We start from the raw sequence: 6225 nt of genomic DNA on the forward strand, positions 1-6225 counted from the left end.
TGGGGCCTGAACTCTAGGCCTGGGCGCTGTCCCTGAGCTCTTCAGCTCAAGGCTAGCATTCTACCACTTGAGCCACAGCGCCACTTTCAGCCTTTTTGGCTTATGTGGTGCTGAGGAATTGAACCCAGGGCCTCATGCATGCAAAGCAAGCACTCTACCACTGAGCCACCTTCCTAGTCCCAATACTGGACTTTTAATGAGACTGTTTTAACAGCTTTATGTCTTTATTGACAGTAATACATGGAATATATTTAAGAGACATATATATATATATATATATATATATATATATATATATATATATATATATATATATATAAATTTGATTAGTCGTGGGGCCTGGGTACCATCCCTAAGCTCTTTTGCTCAAGGCTAATGTTCTACCACTTTGAGCCACAGCACCACTTCCACAAATAATATATTTGAAAGAGCATTTGTCAGACACTGAACTTCAATCTCTTCTTGATTTGCATCATGGCTCCCTAATTTTTTTAAGCCACTCATTTTCAGATTGCTTTTTTTTTCTTCTTTGAGAATTTCATAGCCAGGCTGTACCTTGTCTAGCCAGCCCAGTTTCTTACTAATTTCAGATAGAGATCGTCAGATATAAAAAGCCAGCCTACACTAGTTTCTGTGCTTTATCAGGCTTTCCCCTGGAATGCCAATAATGATCAAGACCAGGCACTTATCCAGCACCTTCCTTCTCCTACACCTTCCAGACCTTGGACACTGAGCACATGCTCTTGGCCAAACACTGTCCCAGGGGCTGGGGATGCCTCCGTGAGCCAGAAAGCCAAGTCCATGCCTCCAAGTTCTCTTGGGCCCTCTAAGAGAGCTTCCATGGCAGACATAGCATTCCCAGGCCTGAAATCCCTTCTCATTACCACCTGTGAATTATCTCACTCTTCTCTTTTCCCCTATAGTCCTTTTGTAAAACTAAGAGTCTGATTTTATTTTGTACCATTTAATTGTTACCCTACAAGAAGGTATTTATCCATATGCTAATTATTCAGAGTATACATATCAAATGTGTATTGGTATCAGATATGTACATCAGCTATACTTTCCCACCATTGTGTGAGAAACTTTCCCACCACTGCCCCTCAGAAACACCTGTTCTGTGGGCTGATTGATCCTGCTTGGAGGACTGTGCTAGAGAAGAGAGTCTGATTCACAGCTTGTCCAAAGCCAACCACAGGGGAAGCCATGCTCAAGGACATCTTCCTGCTGCCAGAGAAAGACAAGTGTCTCCTAGCAACCAGATTCTAGTGGCTTCCTGTCCTGGAAGCCAGCCGGCTGGGCTTGCTGCTTTATTTGCCATGGTTTTGTATTTTCGCCTTGCGGATCAATGCATTTATTCTAGATTCTGAAACTTTTAGGAATGGTATGATCTGAGAGCTGGCTGTTTAGATAAAAGCTAAGATATTATTTCATTCATAATGTCCTTCCAGGAATCATTCATGACTTTCATGGTAAGAAATGCTTGGTCTTATTCTGGAAAGGGTGAGTTGAGTACATTTTTAAAAGATTTTATTTATATCAGAGCAGTTGGTTTGAAAGGTGCATAAAAAGGGGAAAGCATGCATTTTTTCCATCAAATAATCAAAAAGTACTCAGACCTTTTTCAAAGATAGGCACTATCATTCAAAGCCTGTTCTAGCAATAAAATTTAACTTGGCAAATTCACAGATGCAGAAAGAAAGAGATGCAGAAAGAAAGGCAAGTCAGAGTTGAAGAAAATGGCTCAAGATCTTTAAAACTTTTCGATGGCTTAAAATTATATCTGCTGAAATATGAGGTGAACACCTCTTCACTCTACGTTCTTTCTAGAGATTTCTAATCTCAAGCTTAATGTTCATAACCCTACAGTGTTATTTGGATGGGATTGGATTTAGCAGTTACTGCTGCATTTTAGTTTTCTTTTCTTCTCACCAATTATTCATCTAGATAACATGTTCATTATTTTTAAAAATGTTCAGACCTCATACCAATGAGCTCACAGCTAACTCTAAGTACATCTTTATTTCCCAAAACCTCAAAATATGAGTCAAAAAAATCTGATTTCTTTTCTCTCTCAATAAAGGACAACCCAGAGACAGAACAGAAGGGTTTAATTGAATCAAGTATGCAAAGTCATACATGTGGAAAAATAGAAAACCAGTCTTTCCCAGCAAGGCCACCAAAGCCTGGAGCTACCCTAGATACCCAGCTTTGAATATGCTGCTTTTGGATTTGTGCAGTGAGCCTGAGCTCTGTAGGGTTGATCAAGTTCTTTGGAAATAGACCTCATTTCCTCTCCCTTTTGCTCCCTTCTTTCTACCAGTCACAAGTCAAAGATTAATTCTACTTGTTTTGGTGATAGCTGGAGTCTTAGCCCACCTAGGACAGAGTACTATCCTCTCAGGAAAAGCAAGAATTTACTAGATAGCTGTCATTGGCTTGGCTTTCATCTTTCTTTCCTCACCCATTTATGAAATTTTTGAGATGGATTTAATTTTTTTACTAAGAGGCTACTGAACCATTCTTTAGGAAAACTCCTGGGCTTCCTAGTTTCCTTCTTGGGGGTTCTAGGTGTAGAATTCCTTGTGTGGTTCAGGCAAAGCAGTCCTATGTGACTCCTTGTTTACTCACAAAATAACCTTGTGCATGCACCAGACCCTCTAGCTCTCCAAGGCACTCTTCCTTTCCTGAAATGGTCAGAACATAATCAAGTACCTTGACAGAATGATGATCTTTAAAGTTCCTAAAGATCTTTGAGTTAAAATTAATGGTTCGGGCACTCATTTGTCTGAGTAATGATTTCTGAGTCTTTAATGCCCATATAAGTCTGTTCCCTAGATGTTTTGAAATTAGTTGAAGTAAATTCAGCATAATCATAGTTTTCAAAGGAAGGAAAAGGTACCTCTGACTTCTCTGACTCCTTCTGAACATTGCCTTGTTGTAGTGGAATGAGCCGAGTTCAGGCAAGAAGACAGTCCAGTCTGCTCAAGCTTTATGATGAGTCACACCTAACAAGCTGAGGGCCTACCCATATCCGTTTTCCTCATGGTTTACACAGTAATTGCACTGTTAGAGGTTAGAGGCTCTAGGAAGCCAAACATATGGAGGAAATAGTAAAGATAGTGCCAATTGCATACTTTTCCATTCCCATAGACATTGGCTAAATGTCCACATCCTTTACTAGCTCTCTCTAGCCACTAGCCACTCTCAACTTCTCTGAGCCTCATAATCCTTACCTGTAGAATAGGTTGTGTGGTCAGTGTGAGCATGGAGTGAAACAATCTATGTAAAGAATTTAGCATGGTACTCGAAACTACTGAGTATTTAACAACAGATCATAATATAGTGCTGTAGTATGTGTAGCATATTGGTTTGTCTAAGTTATCTGTTATGTGTAAAGAATTGTACACAACAGTTTGAAGACTCAAAAAATTTTAGACTCTTGAGGGTACGAGTAAGAGGAAATGGGGGGAAATGGTGGAAGAAGTGGCACTGATCAAGAAGCATTGTCCTTAGGACCTGACTTATGGAATTGTAATCTTTACACAGCTAACAACAGCAACAACAATAGCTGCAAAGAAACCCAAAGAATAAAACAGAACAGCAGTGGGACACAACCTCTCTTGGGGTTGACCATTTTCAAGAGAGTCAAGTCCAAACCCAAGAAGGCTGATAGCACCTTAGTTCCCGCTTACGGTCTACACCTGATCCCACCAGGCAGCCAGTGGGGTAGTATTGGCTCAACATTCATCCACCCAAAGTTTACTAACTTGCTTTGTGCCCTTTGTCAGTTTGGGAAGCAGCCAGTGCTTTAGGTTTGTTTTCAGCAGTATGTAAGATCTGGTTTAATTATGTCATAGAGATTAACTCTTTGTCCCTCAGCACCATTTTGTAGAGGAATAAACTGGTCACAAAGGTCCAAGTTCACCTAAGAAATGAGAACTGAGTCAAAGTATTTTATGAAAGGTGCTGATCACCCAAGGTGGACTACTCTTTCCCACGTGGTTATCTGGGAGGCCTAGTTTCAGGCCTTGAGTTTGGTTCTTTGACTCCTCTGTTTGAAGTGGATTCCTCGGATGAGAGGATAGGACTCCTTTCCTTCCTTCACTGACAACTGCAAAAGGGACAGAAGTATCTTTGTGGACACTAGCTCTATCCTTGTGGACCAAGCTGTGTCATCAGTTATCCTACTTAAGTAAACCAGTCTCTCTCTTTGAGTAAGAGTTACAAATTCAATACATGCAAGAACCCAGTGCAGGTTCACTTCATTATCTAATTAAACAGATTTTTAGCTTGATAGCTATTGCAACTTTCAAAGTTTTACTTAAGTCATCCTAGACACAAGTTACTTGTAAAATTAAACTGTCACTTTACAACAAGATAATTAATATGCACCTCATAATTCCTGCCCTTGGGTATAAATTCTCTTACTTAAAATACTGTGAAATTATTCAACCTGTTGCAATGAACAGCAAAGAACATAGCTAGCTACCAATAACAGCAGGAATGGAGGAAGAGTGTTTACTTAGATCCCTGTGTCATTTCCTCCCCAGTGCTTCCACCTCGCTGGAGAAATCATTTGAGAAAAAGAAAAAAGAAAAACTGCCTTGTATTTTCACACATAAAGCTGATAAAGAAAGGGGAAAATGGCTGCCAAAATAGTTCCAGTACCTTTCCCTCTCCCATTCCCTTTCCCTCCCCCAATCTCTCTGTTTCTCTCTCAAAGATGGGAGTAATGCTTCTTTGTGCTCTTTCCAAAACTTAGATCAGTATAGTCACAGAGCAGAATACTACACCAGACCGTGTTCATGGTTAGATAGCAAATGATATTAAAAAACAACAACAACAAACCTGCTCCCTTGAACTTAAAGTCAAAGAGCCCTCCTGAGTAATCTTATGTGCTGGAGAGCTACACACATGTGTGTAATAGAGGCAATCCAGGGAGAGGCATGCGCTTCCCAGCGGTTGTGTTAAACAATGACAGATTACAAAATCCTAACACAAGAAGCTGGAACATATCACACACACACACACACACACACACACACACACACACACACACACACACACACACACGTGAAAACGTGAAAAACACTGCCAAAGTCTTTTAAAGCTAAAAGTTTAGGCAAACACGTGTTGGGGACGTAGCAACAGACATTTGAAAACTACGAGCCTATTCCTCATGCCTTTTTTAACATATCACTTTGGCACACTACTGAGGAAGCAAAAGAGAAATAAATATGAAGCTGAAAGACAGAAAATTAACTTATAAAACAAAGCCACCCACCTTGCTTTCAGGGTCAGGAAGTACAATGGCCTTCTTCTGCTGCAAGAATGAACTTAACACCTCTGTGTTAAGTGATGGTGTATCTATTTAAAAGAAAAGGAAACTTAAAAAACAAAAGAAGTAAAAGCTGCAATGTCTTAATTCTCATCCCAAGTCTTAACCAGAAAATAAAATTTTCTTTTAAATAAAAATAAAACAAAAGCAGCATAGGGTAGCAGAAAGCAGAATCTCCAAGTCACAGATGCCCTAGTTTGTGAAACAAAATAAAACCAAAAAAGCCACAGCAGACAGTATAGATTCGCAGACAGGAAGAACCTTCAAATACCTTGTGCCCTCGTGGTCCCTCCCAATTCCTTCAGCGAGGACTGGAGTTGCTGCTCTGCTGGGCTCCACACCCGTGTCACCATCCACCATCGGCCGCTTAAATGGCACAAAAGTACACTTAGAAATAAGAGCAAAGTGACTGACACGGATATGCTGAGCCAGCCCCACTGCCACCAGCACAGTCTTAAATGCCCACACAAGGAGAATAAAAAAGAAAAGCACATTTTGCAATAGAATAAATTCTGTGTGTTTTTTTTTTTTTATTGAGACCGCGGAAAGTCACGTGACCCTGAAAGTAGCCTTTTAGGAAAGCAACTGGAATGGGAAAGAAAGGAGCGAAGCGGCCTCAGTCCTCACGCAGCCCCGCAGCCCGTCCCACCGCGGGTCCGCATTCTTCTGGGCGCATCTGTGGAGCTATTAAGTGGGATAATCCCTCTGGCCTTTGATACATTTCTGGACATGATTATTTCATTACTCGCAGTATATCAGTAGGATCATAATAAAAAGGACTTCTGACAACCTGCCAAGAGTTTTGTGGCCTTGTAAACACAAAAGTGCTCTAATAAAATTTTATTAAGTGTTAAAAAGTCATAAAAAGTGAAATAACATAAACT

Source organism: Dipodomys merriami, unplaced genomic scaffold, assembly GCF_024711535.1.
Source record: "Dipodomys merriami isolate MVZ:Mamm:240054 unplaced genomic scaffold, mDipMer1.0.p SCAF_1, whole genome shotgun sequence".
NCBI classification, from domain to species: Eukaryota; Metazoa; Chordata; class Mammalia; order Rodentia; family Heteromyidae; genus Dipodomys; species Dipodomys merriami.